This window comes from Chironomus tepperi, unplaced genomic scaffold, assembly GCF_022539635.2.
Source record: "Chironomus tepperi strain 1889 unplaced genomic scaffold, CSIRO-AGI_Ctep_v1 contig_376, whole genome shotgun sequence".
In the NCBI taxonomy this organism is placed as follows: domain Eukaryota; kingdom Metazoa; phylum Arthropoda; class Insecta; order Diptera; family Chironomidae; genus Chironomus; species Chironomus tepperi.
Window position 1 is genome coordinate 2692866 of NW_027226498.1, and position 14096 is coordinate 2706961.

Below are 14096 nucleotides of genomic sequence, written 5' to 3' on the forward strand. Positions count from 1 at the left end.
GAATTGTGTATAAATGTATAGTTTTATATTCTAAAATATACACAGATTTGTGTGCGATATTGCACCCTCAAAAATACTTTTTCCAAAGTCATTCAACATTGAACTGCACTTTTACAAATTGAGTGCCTTCTACTTAAATTATATAAATGTGTAGATTTCCCCGACAAAATCGGTATTGGCTGAGAAAAGGAATAAAGATTACTTGGGAAAAAATAGTCATCCACGCACCACGAAGTCAAATTATGAATAAGAAAAAAAGGAAAAAAATAAGAAGCATAAAAGTTTACCCCTAATGGATTAAGTAAGTAAAATTGAGTAAATACAGTCATGAATACACATCTCTTACCCTTATTAATCCATTTGAATGATCCGAAAGATTCAAAACGAGAGAAAAATGAATAACAAGAAAATGATGGCAACGAAATGCTGCATTTGATATAGAGTCATTGCTGCCGAAAAATGGATTGGTCACAGTTATGAATTTTTATTGTCTCATTTCACTTTTAAATGTGTACACTGTTCATCTTTTGCAGAATGAATAAAACAAAAAAAGCGGAGAAAAGAACTGGCATTGAAGTCGCTAATAAAATATTTTTGGTAAAATGGCTACGACGCATTTCAGTTCCCGAATCCAAAATTCGGCTCCAAGACAATATGACTCTGGCATGATGCTGGATTTAAACCGAATCCTATGCAATCCCAGTATCAAGTCGGCCTGGATTCGGATTTTTGATCGGTTAACCAATTTTGCTCTTCGGGATTATAAATCGGATCCTATATAGGTTTTCAAAAGATGTTTAGTCAAAAATTAAAGATTTTTATTTCAATCCAACCAACGAAGCATTTGCTACGGTCCAGTCATTGTTTGTAAACCATTTTATTTCATTAAATAGCAATCATTGAAATACAAACAAGAATGTAAATTCATCAGTTTAAATGGTCAGGAATTTCAGTCAAAGCAAGCAATTATTAAAAATATTAATAAAGAAAACATGCTAAAATAAAATTGAGAAGCACAGCATACAACATCACATCAGCGTATCTAGTTCCTCCTTCTTTTTTCTCTTCTTCACGTCATTGTTGTTGTCGTTAAACCACTTGTGAACTGTAGTAATACTTTTTAAATCTTGTTATAAAGTAGAAAATATGACGATAATTCATACGCTACGAACATAAAACTTGAAGAAGCATAAGAACAATAAATTATCGTGTGCCTTTTTTGAAGCAAGAAAACAGCGAGGAATTTTACTTTTATTACTTTATATTATTATATTTTATGTATGAAATATGTCCATTCAAATGGGTGAACTACATTTCAAAGTCTAGAGCTGTATTAGTTAAGCCATTTAAGCATCTTTGGGGCAAAAAATATTCCGAATTTAACAATCATGCATGGCACACAAAAGACAATAAAAATGATAAACAACTAAGATTCCTTATTTTATTTAGAAGGATCAAATTATCATCATATTTAATATTTTGAATACCTTGATATACTCACTTGAAATAATGAAACCCTTAATGGGCAACACGTGAGTAAATTACTTGCGTTCGTTGTCGTTATGCGGGCATTATTTGTGTGGTATTTTCGTCAATTTATTTCAATAAAATTGCTTTGTATCGCATTTACTTGTCTGATTATTAAAATCTTTCTTCATGGAGATATATTTCCTATTTTTCAATGTAAGACAATTGAAATTGACAGAAAACTGTAAGTAGATTTAAATGAAAAGGTTTAAATTGAATTCTGATTGTGTTACATTGTCATAACGTTCATTTGGGATTTGAATTTTATTTATTGTGCTTAGTTTAAAACCCCTTTTCATATAAAATGTTCAGTGTGTTTTTAAACTCGGATAAATAAACATCTCATTTATTTGAAATTTGCAAACGGTAGCCAACGACAGAAATTATTCAGGTAAGAGAAGCCCTGGGTCACAATTGATCTGTACGACTTTCGAAGTAAGTTAGTAAACGTGTTGAAATGTTAATCAGCAAAAAAAACTAGTTCATTCTACCTTCTGTTCAAAAAATAAAAATATTCATTCATGGCATAATCACCTCTAGCATCACACAATTCAGGAATATAATATATCCCTTACTATACTCAATAAAACCAGTCGAATAAAATTAAAAATTCACTTTAGTTTTATAAAAGTCAGCAGCAAGCACATCAATTTTAATAAAAGTAGAAATAATAATTGGATTCCTTCAACAAACCAGCACTTTTTATCATCATATGAAATCTAAAATTATTCATAAATGTACGTACCTTACTAACATTAAACTGTGTTTTATTGCAATTAATAAAAGAATCCCTTACGTTTTTAATTTTTATTAATAAATTTTTTCTCTTCTTACATTTTCATTCAATTGCATCGACTGATCTTAATTCGTTATTATAGGGGTTTCACATGAAGCAATTTTCATACGGGTAGAAACTCTTCATTTCATTTATGGCCATTCTTCTCTTTTCATTTTCAATTCTGTGTATTTTTGGTTGCTTTACCTCTCATTTTCGAACCTTAATAGATTTTAATTGGAATTAATTGATGAATTATTTGCCCGTTTATTGTATGTTGTTGCTCCGACCGTCAGTTAATGCTCAAACGACGTTCTCTTAGCTCATATTCTAGAATATTTTGTGTTCGTAACATTTTGGCCAATGAATAGAAATTGATGTTCAGCATTTTTGATAATTCTCAATTTAGAAGTTTGAGAAATAAATCAACTATCAATTATAAGTGGGAATCGAAGCCAGACCGGATAGTTTGTATGATGACTAGCTATTCAACCATGGATACAATCTAAGTGTGGTGATCGGTATTTTTGAAATTGACCGTTGAAAAAATTCAAATATTTTGTGACAGTTGAAAATATTTCAATTTTTTGGAACGTTGCTATATTTATTTGACCAAAAAAGCGTTTCAAACACAAGTTATCAGTAAGTTTTGTAAAATTTTCCATTTTTAATTCATGATATTGTGCTACACATATAACACATAAAAAAAATAGTAATATATCGTTGTGATATGCGAACGCCATTGGATCGGAGCAATGAACGAAGTAGAAGCAGCAAAAAAAGAGTTGCTCTTGATAATTCTGTTTTGTTGCCTGACTTCCTTCATGTCAGCAGATGCGATTACTTGAAAAATGTGTGCGATATAGCCATTAAAAAATCATTTTATCATTTAAGTTGAAAGTTTTTGTAAAATACAGTTAAATAAATTAAATGAAACGAAAACATTTTCATTAAATACAGAAATTCTTCTTTTTTCTTGTCTTTCTTTTCGCGCATCTACATGGAAGTGCCGAATGGCAACAGACATGTTTATATGGGGAAGAGTTAAAATGAAGATTTTTAGATGAAAAGATGAGGCTAGTTAAGAAGTCACTGATAGTTTAGGAGTCGATGAATGAAGCGATATTTTTTGGACTGTATTTCATCAGTGTTTGGTAACCTGTATGATTCGGTACTTCAGTGTGTTTGGAAATGTCATGAACCATATTCCTTGAGGGGTTTCATTAGAGTCTTACCATCAAGGTGTGCCGCGAAAAGTAAAGGTTGCATACTGCTGCGTTAGATAAATCAATAAAGTATCCCTTGCGTGATAACTCAGAGACATATTCCTGACGTACAAAGTGAAGAACACTCAATATCTCAAAACTTGCTTCTTGAATTTCCAAGGAAAATGAGAAAAATTATCCTATTAGAATGTTTTGGCATAAAGAGATGGCGAATTAAAGGGAATAAGAGGAAAAAATTACAACATTTGGTGATCTAAATAATTACTTTGAAGTGTACTTCAGAAGTCTTTCCTGGTTTTCATGTTACTCATCTTTTGATGGCGCATACTAAAAAGGGGTGAGCGGGACTTTTATATTCTAATTACCATTGAAATCATAAAGAAATTTCTTCTATTTTTTCATTATTTTTTTTAATTCTCATCACATTGATAGCCACAAGAAGAAAAGATTCGCTGGAAAAAAATGATGATGATGATGAAAAGGGTTAAAAAGAAAGCATTGCACGTGTAATTTTGTGTAACCGTTGTGCGAAAAGGGGCGCTTTTCAAGTCATAAAAAATTATCATAATTAATTGCCCGAGATTTCTTTTTGTTATCAAAAAATTCTTAGCTTATTTTTGTAGAAAGTAGCGTTTTGGTATGCAATTTGACTGAGATCCATTGCTGCGCTTGATCGATTCGTGACTGACAATTGTTTAACGAGTACCAGGCCTCTGGACTCAGTAGACATACAGTTCATAGTGAAATCAGAACAACTAATTTGATGACATTACTGTCTGTAGTTTACAAGAGAAGAATTTCTCTTGACGAATCTCGAACCTATGATCACAGGATCGGTATTGCAAAAACCAGGTACCGGAATACAGTTATTGTTACATTTGGTAATGGCTGGCAGAAGGCAACCAGCCATAGAGTCAATTTTAGATGCCAACCAAGAGAGAAAGAGCATGAGAGATCACAGTTGATCTGTATGCCCAGCGAAGTAATTAAGTAATATAATGTTTATGCATGTCTCATGAAACCGGCAATTCTATTCTACTAGAATAATACTCTAACATATTATGCGTCACTTATCAAGCCTGATTAAAGTAGGAAAACTTTTCTAAACAATTTTGTATTACTTCCACTTCTAAACAAATGACGTGTTTAAATCCTCAATAATAATATCAAAAAAATAAAAAGAATTAAAAACAGAACGACATTAAGCATCACATTGAAATAAAGAGGCAGGAAAAAAGAGAACAGAATGTGCTGATATAATTTTTATCACTCGACAAAAAAATAATAATAAATAAAAAACCGAGAGACGGTATGCAGTAAAAGCAACATGAAGAAAGAATTAAAAATTGTTGATGGCCGTTATCTTGCAGGAAGTTGTCACTAATCACTCAATGTATATTTCATTTGTCATAATTTTTTATTTATTTCTTTCTGATTATAGTGAAAAAAGAGAAAGAATTGTAATTTAATAATAAATAAGGAACATTGTGAATATGAAAAAAAAAATACAAAAAGATAATGGAGAAGCAGTGAATTTCATCATGCTGGTTATTTTTTCCTGTGTTGGAAAATACAAAACATTTTGAAGTCACATATTGCTTTATCAAACTTGATTCTAGGAACTATTTAATATTCAATCAGGAGAGGATGTTCTTGTGTTACTTATCGCACTTGAAACATATCCAAAATTGGTAAAAGTTTCACTTATGCACATCTTTTAATGCTCAATTGTTCATAGCCTTGAAGACACATGACATAGAAATGACTGAAACTTCAACTCCAAGCCAACTTGATTCTGGGTTTTTTCGAATCTGGTCTAGGATCAGAGTCACGAGTCACGATGGCTTATGGCCGGAATTCGGACATTTTAATGTCGCGTGCCTTTTGAGTATCATTTCCATTAATTTTAATAATTCTGTTAACTTTTTAAAATCTAGAACCATTATAGATATCATAGATTGACCATAATGTATGTATTGACTTTGATTGATACACTAATCAAATGAGCCCGCATTTTAGTCGGTCGGTAAAAGAGCAAAAACACTCTTTATTTCCTCTGTCGGCAATAAAAGAAATTTTGCACTTTGACTACTTCTGAATCTCATTTTCATATCAGCTCAATTAGAAATTATTATTTACGAGCACACAAATAAATTACATTTGAGTACACGCACGTCTTACAATCGTTAAAAATAATTTTCTCAATATAGAATTCTTATTTACGAACAAAAGGAAACATTAAATTCTAATTAAGTTTCTGACCCAAATTTATTTGATAGAATAGAAGAAAAAAAAATCTTTTTGCATTTAGCGATATCGTTTGTGCTGCTACTTTTTTTTTTCGTTTATATTTATTGTTTGAAGTTATTTTTGGGAAACGTATTTGGGGCATGTGAAATGTACTTAAAAAATTATTAATTCATATGCGGAGTAGTTTTCATACCTAAAAATTTTTGTTGAATCAAAAATGGTCAGATTTTCAACTGCTAAATGTACAATTAAGATGAACTTGGACCTAAGCAACGATGGATCAACGAATGAGTCAGAAACATGGTATAACAAGAAAATTAGGAACAAGGACTGCTAAATTATCTTAAGAAAAGAATGTCGATAAAATGGAATTGACTTTTATGTTATAACGCGTTATGCCAATTGAAGATCGAAGTGAAAACCTTTCAGAACACACCAATTAATTAAGTATCAATTTAAATTCAAGCTCATGCATCACTTTACTAAAGTTTTATTTTCTTAGAAATCCATTTCCAAGCAATAATTGATCATGAATTCAACTGATTCATATAAAATATTAAGCTTTTCATTCTTACCCAATGAATTTGTGATCAAAAGCAAAATTGTTCTTCTGAAATTCTTCTTGTTTTCCTGGCACTTCTTATTTGTAAAGTCAGATAAATAAAGTTAATATTTCATCCAACGCGATCATTAATTTTTCATTTTAATTTCCAAATTAAGATGAAAAACAACGTGACTGTGTGTGCTGTGTATGATTCAGTTGAATGAATAGATATTTAAATACATGTATTAATTTTCTTTGGAAATAAAGACCAGAGTTCATGAAAATTACCTTCTGCTTAAAGATTATTCTTTCTTCTTTTTGATATTTCCGAAAATTGGTATGGAACCGAATGCTGTTGAGGTTTGTGAGTATAATGCGCATCTACAGCCTTTCTGATTTTAAAACTATTGTAAATCAACAATGCTTATGTATTAATAATTTTAATTAAAGTGTCTTCACAGATTTAATTTGATAACAACAATGTTTAATCTTTAGTGATCAGAAACATACTAAATAATATTTATATGAAGGGGACTAACAACTATAAAAGGGGAAATCAACTTATTGTAGTTGCAAATATAATTTAAATATTAAACGGCAGTTAACACATTATCAGTATTTATCGAGAATCTATCAAAATTAAAACTAATGAAAAACTTTCTGCAAAGTTTAAGAAAACCATTTCTTCTTAAATATGGAAGTTATAAGCCTCTTCGTTATATAGGAATTAATTTGACATTCAGACTACCCGTATAAATTACCACCCAAAATGAGCAAAGAGTTATCATTGTCATGGCAAAAAGTGCACCGAAAGAAGGCACTTCATCAACCATGTGCGCCTCAATCACATTTGAAACAAAAATAAATAAAATAAAATAATAAGAAAATAGAAGAATTTCTCTGTTTGCCATCTCTGCTTGATGCGTATGAAAATGATTTTTATTTATTATACACACATAAAGAAAAAAAATCACACTTTTAAAAATTCTTAACATTTCAAGAAGGTTTTCATTCTCAATTGGGAACTGTGTTGCTATATGGCTAAAATATCATTTGGTCAACACATGTTTCTTCATTTTGCTTCGCTTCTTTCTGTTCAGTTACTTCAAAAAGATCTATTGCTTTCTTGCTTATTTATTTGTGTATTTTATGAATGTATTTGTGACATGCAATCGAAATATGGAAAGGAATTTTTGTGTCTCAAAAGTCAAAAAGAAGAAGTAAGAAAAATGAAGTAAGAAGTTTGAGTGCTTCAACATGTTGTACAGTCTTAACGAGATTTTCATAGTTGATTTCATTCAATTAAAATATAAATTAATAATGGAGAGTTTTTCGAAGAGTACAAAGAAAAATTCGAATCGGTAAATTAACTCATAAATTAAACTTGAAAGTCATGTTGTGAGAAGTCTATTAATGTAATCTTAATTAACTAAAAGGGATTTTTTTATAGAGAACTAATTTTAATGGTGGCTATGCTGTAGATATGCTTTTTATTTACACACTTACTTCGTTGGCCGTACTGATCAACTGATATGCTTTTAAATTTTTATTTTCACTCCATTAAAGTCCAATCAAAGAAAATATTCGTTAATTTCGATTAAAATACAAAATTTTAAATAGGAAGCAAACTTTGCATTTTTTTGTTTGTTTACAAAAAAATAAACTTTAAACTAATTTTATATTTCAATGAAACATACTGATTAAAAAGTTTTATTTCAGATAGACCTGTTGTAATTCATCGGATAAAAGAAAGATATGATTCAGGATACTCTAAAATTTCTAACTTAACAAATAATTTCCATCTTCAGGAAAATCACGCTCATAATCTCCAAAACCTCTCGTTTACACATGCATGAAGAGAGATAGAAAGAGGTTTAGGTAAGCAATATGTGTGCACTTTAAAATTTCGGAAATACAATTATTCGTTTCGGAAAGAGCAATAAATAAATAAATCTATTTTTGTACAAAGAAAATATCTTACTGGGAGTTTGTTTCTTAACAATAACAAACGGCATCATTACCATGTGTAAAAAGGCAGAAATTATAATAAGGCAAATCGAATGTGAAAAAAATGTAATGAAAATTCCATTCATATGGCAGTTAAATGTGTGTACATACTGTTTTTAAAAAAAATACCAATCCATACCTTTTTGATGTTAATTTATTCTTGAATTTTCATGTAGCACACTTTCTTTTTACTTCCTCTGGCGCTAGCTTGTTAAAATTTTTACTTTTCAAAATAAATAAATCTTTGCTTCACGCCTTAAGTACTTTTTTCTTTGAATTCATTTTCTCTCCTATCGCTTCACATTTTTTGGCGCGCAATAGAAATGAAAACATTTCTGTTTTATGTAAATTAAAAAGACATGCCTTTGGTTTAGCCTTGCCTTTAATGTGGCCTTAAAAAATTTCGTAATTGTGGTCAATGTAGTTTAATTGAAACTACTTCCTCAAGGATTTATAAGTAAATGAGATGTTTATTTATCCGAGTTGAAAAACAGACTGACGATTTCATATGAAAAGGGGTTTTCAACTATGTACAATAAATATTATTCAAATCTCAAATGAACGTTAAAACAAAAAAAAATACTAATTAAAACTTTCGTCATTTATATTCTTAGAGCTTAGCCCCCAAAATGAGATTACACATACAATATTTTTTGACGGTGATCTTATTCAAGTTTTTGTTTTATATACTCAAATTTGTGTCAATGACGATAAGAATAATGTCTACATAAAATCAACAAAATTCTCCAATGTTCATTTGCACAATCACCGAAAATAAACAATTTAATGTGTCTAATGTTTACATGATCATTTTTACTTTAAGTAAGTAAATTATCAGTACGTAAATGAGGTATTGATAAACTTAAATGAATCTCTGATTTCTGAAGAAATGTAAATAAGAAGATGTAAAAAAAGTAGGAAGATGTCCAATAAACTCGTAACACAAGTCTCAATAGTAAAGTAAGAAAAATGGAAAGAACGTAGAATAAACGTGATCTCTGACCTGAACCTCTTGTCTTACTTGCTATAACAAGCAATGTTATCTCTATGAGCCATAAATGAATTGTAAGTATATATTTAAATGATATGAGTAAACAAAGAGTGAATGAGTGTATTTTTTGTGTTGAGAGGTAGGCAGGCATGTACTCATCTTTAGTATATGAGAAGAAATATTTTATTATTATTGATAAGACGTAAATATATTGAAGAAGACGTCATGGCACAAATTGATGTCATTGACTTATCGTCCATTTATTATGAATATAGAATTGTTTCGCTTCCTTTATACTCTTTGTTATCTACATACATATAAAAGTGATAATAAACGATTAATATGAATAGATCAATTGTAAGGTGATTCAAATCTTATTAACAGGAGGCTTTAATATCCACCGCACAACTGATAGAGTAACAATGTAGGCATTGAATTGAATCTTCTTTTCATTCATTTCCCTCTCTTACGATACATTTGGAATGTCGATTTAAAATTTAAATAGCCAAAAAAATGCCATTTGTTCAATTGTTCATTCAAATAGAATTAAAGTGATGTGCTGTAAAAAAATAAAATTACAGTTCTCTTTACAGCCTTAGCTCACACCGTTATATACTAATTTTGTTTTATGCAGGAGGAATGTCGAAAAGTGAAATCCTAAACCGGTCGTCAATTGAATCCCTTCGTGCCGTTTTAGAGCATATTTTTGCAGTAAAAATGTGCCAAGACATGACAGTTTGTCTTAATAACTCTTTTTTCAAGGCAAAATTTTCTGCTTATTTGTATGCCCATGAATGTTTAAAACTATCTTTACTATTAGGAATTCTATTAAAAATACAGTTATCTTTAAATCCAAAATCATCATTATAATAACGTTCATTTGAGATTTGAATAATATTAATTGTACATAGTTGTAAACCCCTTTTTTATGTAAAATGTTCAGTCTGTTTTTAAACTCTGATAAATAAACATCTCATTTAGTTATAAATTAATTATTAATAAAATTACCATGCTACGGACATGTCGAAATTACCCGTTATTTTTCGTTTGAATTTCAAAATAACCGCCAAATTTTTACTAATTTTAGTGAATTTTCATTAAATAACAAAGTTTAATTGAACATTTCTTATTCATAGATGAATCTTTAGCTTAAATAGATGATTAATACTGTTAAAATAAGACGAAATTATGCAAAAAATTCCAAATTCGACACAAAGTCGACTGATTTCAAAAATGTCGACTTTTTTCGACACTGAAATGTCCGTACCCTGAAAATTACTTTGGCCGATATTCAACGATCCTATTGACAAAATGCAAAACAAAATGCGTTCTAAATTTGAATAAGATCGGCTATAGTCAACGGTAATTCTCTTCTCATTTTTCACCGTAAAGGGATTTTTTTTAATTCATTGTTCAAAATCAGTGAATTTCTATTTCAATCATCATCGCAGGCAGGAGGACAAGAAGAACGAGAAGCAATAACACATGTGCATATTTGTGATTAAAAATAAAATACAATTTTATAAAATTCATATAGAAGGAGCAGCAGTATGTAAAATTCTACAAGGTGGAAGGTAAATCTATTGTAAATAACGATTTCTTTTGTCTATGTATGTGGTACAATCAACAATAATATGTTACTCTGTAAATGTGCGTCTCTTTATATAAAATTAAATGTTGAAGGGATGCACGATCGTGCACGAGGGAGAGGAAAATCAACCTTTATGTTGTTGCATGCAGGACAATTGAAGGTAAGACTAAAATTCCTGATTTTATTTATTGTTCTCATCTTTGTGTGAGTGTTTGTATTTGCGTAGATTTTTAACGGGGTGATTTAGATACGCTAGGATGAATGAATAGCACGATTTTCTTTTGTCGCGTGTCAAATTTGATTTTGCTTTTCTGTTTTGCAAGATAAAAAATTCTCACAGGGTTGGAAGGACAAAAAAATGCGATTGTGGAAGTCATTGAAACTGAGTGAATGAAGCGATTTTTTGGATGAGTATTTTTTGATTTATGAAAGAACGTATTTTAGGTATTTTCAAACATGTTCAGGTTTTGTATGCTTAAAACTATAATTGACCCCAGAAAGCGATCAAACATAGGTTGGTTCACTAAAAACGATACCCCAAAAAATAGTTTTCAAAACAACCAACTTCTCCAACTCTTTTATCCTTCTCTCGATACGAAATTTCCATGTAAAACACTTTGACCCAAAGTGACATCAAGATCAATGTATATTTTCGGATTTTAAAATCTGATTGATGAATTTCTGGATATGAAATTTTTCTCTTTAATTGTAACGATTTGACATTGTTTACGCAAGGTATAAAGCCTGATTGAGTATATGTGTAAGTTAATGTACATAAGAGAAACCTTTTTATTATTAAAAATATGAGCTGGAGGCGATTTTTGACTTTTTTCATCATTACTTACCGATTTTTTGTATGAAATACATGCATATGCACATGTGGCACATTTTATGAATGAAAAAAGCAGGGAATATTTTATTCTGTTTACATTTTTACTTTTCTGTCTACCATCATCCATAAATATATTCCTGCATATATTGCACATAATAAAGGTATGAAGTATAAATGCAATAAGAAAACTTGAAAAACGATTCATTCATATCGGCACTTTAATTTCAGTCATTAGCATATAATTTGAGCCTGAAAAAACAAGGGAAAATTTGAAACTGTACTAAAAAAATCATAATTGAAATATATTCAATTTTCATCATCGTCAGGAGTGCTAAAAACCCATGCATTAAACATCTGTCAATATATTCCTTGGTAGGTATATTTTTTCTCTCTCTGAAGTATACATGCACGTTAGCTGCAATGCAGGAGAGAGATATCTCATAAGTGAACAGAACAGAACGACAAAAAGTGTCCGATTACAGACGAAAATTGATTTTTTTTTCTACGTGAAACCTAAAAGTGCATGAAAATTATCCCAGTGATGACGATAATGGGTGTTTTAAGGAACTAAAATTAATTTAATAGAAAAATGAAAATTTTGTAAGGTCCAGAGCTATACAAAGGCGATTCGAGACTAATGAATGAAGGTCCACTAGACCTCTGCACTCAGTAGACCTACAGCTTACAGTGATATCAGAACCATTCCCTAAATGATGATTACTTCCTGTAGCTTACAAAGGAAGTCTAAGAGCCGCGTTTTTACTGCATATGATTCGAAAAAGGTTAAATGATTAATTTTTTTTTCGAGTCTCGAACCCTTTCCAACAGGGTCGGTATTGCAATAATAATGTACCGAAGTACTAAACCACTCTCCCACCAAGCCACTTCGGCTCACTTTTATTAACAAATTTTGACAAATATTTAAAGACAAAAATTTGAATTTAAAATACTTTCTTAGCCACTGGGAACTGTGTTTCTTTTCTTAAGCATGTCTTGCATATGTCCAATAAAAATAAAGTTCAATAAAAATCAAAACATTTTCAATTTATACTGAGTAAAGGAAGTTGCATACAATTTAAACGTCAGCCATCGTCATTTGATCGTTTAAAGCATGCAATAACAAAAGAATCCATTCAAAATCACCTTCTTGAGATGATATTCTTCATTTTTTTCTTCGCCTTATACATATTAACAAAAAGTATTGTCGAAGAAATCTGACGAACACTTTTTGAAGAATGATTTCATTCTCTTTCATATGAAAAAAGGAAACATTTACCGATTTTTGACAATGAACAGAAATCTCTTGTGTGTATAGGCGAAGAAAAAGATGGAATGGATGGGAAAATAAAGAAAGAAAAGAATATTACCGAAGGGGAACGAAGAAAAAACGTGGATATTTGGCTCCTCCCTTTAATTTTTCCACCTTGACAACTGACACTGAACTGGAGAAGCCAAAAAAATCCAAATTAATTTTGGACCTAAAAAGACGACAATTAATTAAGAATAAATTAAGAATGAAAAAATTCAAATTGTCATTTATAAAATTACAGAGATGAATGAATCGAATGTCGGTGAATAATTTGTAAATGCGAGAATATTACTCAGCATTTCCCCTAATTTCCCCTGAAATGTACAAAAATGTTGTGTTTTTTCTACGCAAATTTTGAATTTTCTTTTAAAAACGTTTCTTGAGTTATTTCTTGTGGTTCTGTTGGATAGATCGATTTTGCTAAAATTATCTAATTTTATTAAATATTATATTATTTATTTTAAACTTAAATAGTTTAAGATACAAGAGTGTAAAAGAGTTTTAAATCAAAGAGTTTCATATAAATCGTAAAACTAAAAAAGGAACCACATGTTGGTTTAGAATTAGGTATTACAATACTAACGATAATACTAGTAATTACTAGTAACATTTTTGATTATTAGAACGAACCGTAGTACATCAGTCAGTTGATATACATATGCAATCTATCGTCAAAACCTTATCGCATAGATGAGTAATCTAAATTCTTAATAAAGTCCAATACTGATCCACATGTTTTCATACAAAAATAAAAATTCTATTAGAACACGATCAATTGCCTCTTATGCTGGTTCATTCACAATCAAATACAAAAAATTCTCCTTTTTTTAAGTTACTCTATACTCTCAGTACAAAAACTGTTTCACAACGTAGAAAACTATGAGAGTAAGTTACATCTACTCACACAATATTTCCCCTCTTCGTTATTTTTCTTTCTTTCTTTTCATAATTCGTTCCCGCATCATAGCAGGATAGATTCTCTCTCGCAGATTATTTCATCTGAACGTCCGTACCTTTCAGTTACTTTTTGTACACATTTCAGAA

General features: G+C 30.1%; 1 long non-coding RNA gene across 1 annotated transcript; it reads right to left on the reverse strand.

The window, feature by feature from the left end:
- Window positions 1–896: 896 nt before the first annotated feature.
- Window positions 897–8604, reverse strand: LOC139096102 (uncharacterized). The gene is made up of 3 exons (XR_011544921.1): window positions 8469–8604; window positions 1502–1709; window positions 897–1105 (listed from the first exon to the last, which is right to left on the reverse strand). It is a non-coding gene; the product is annotated as an uncharacterized lncRNA (long non-coding RNA).
- Between the last annotated feature and the right edge of the window lie 5492 nt (window positions 8605–14096).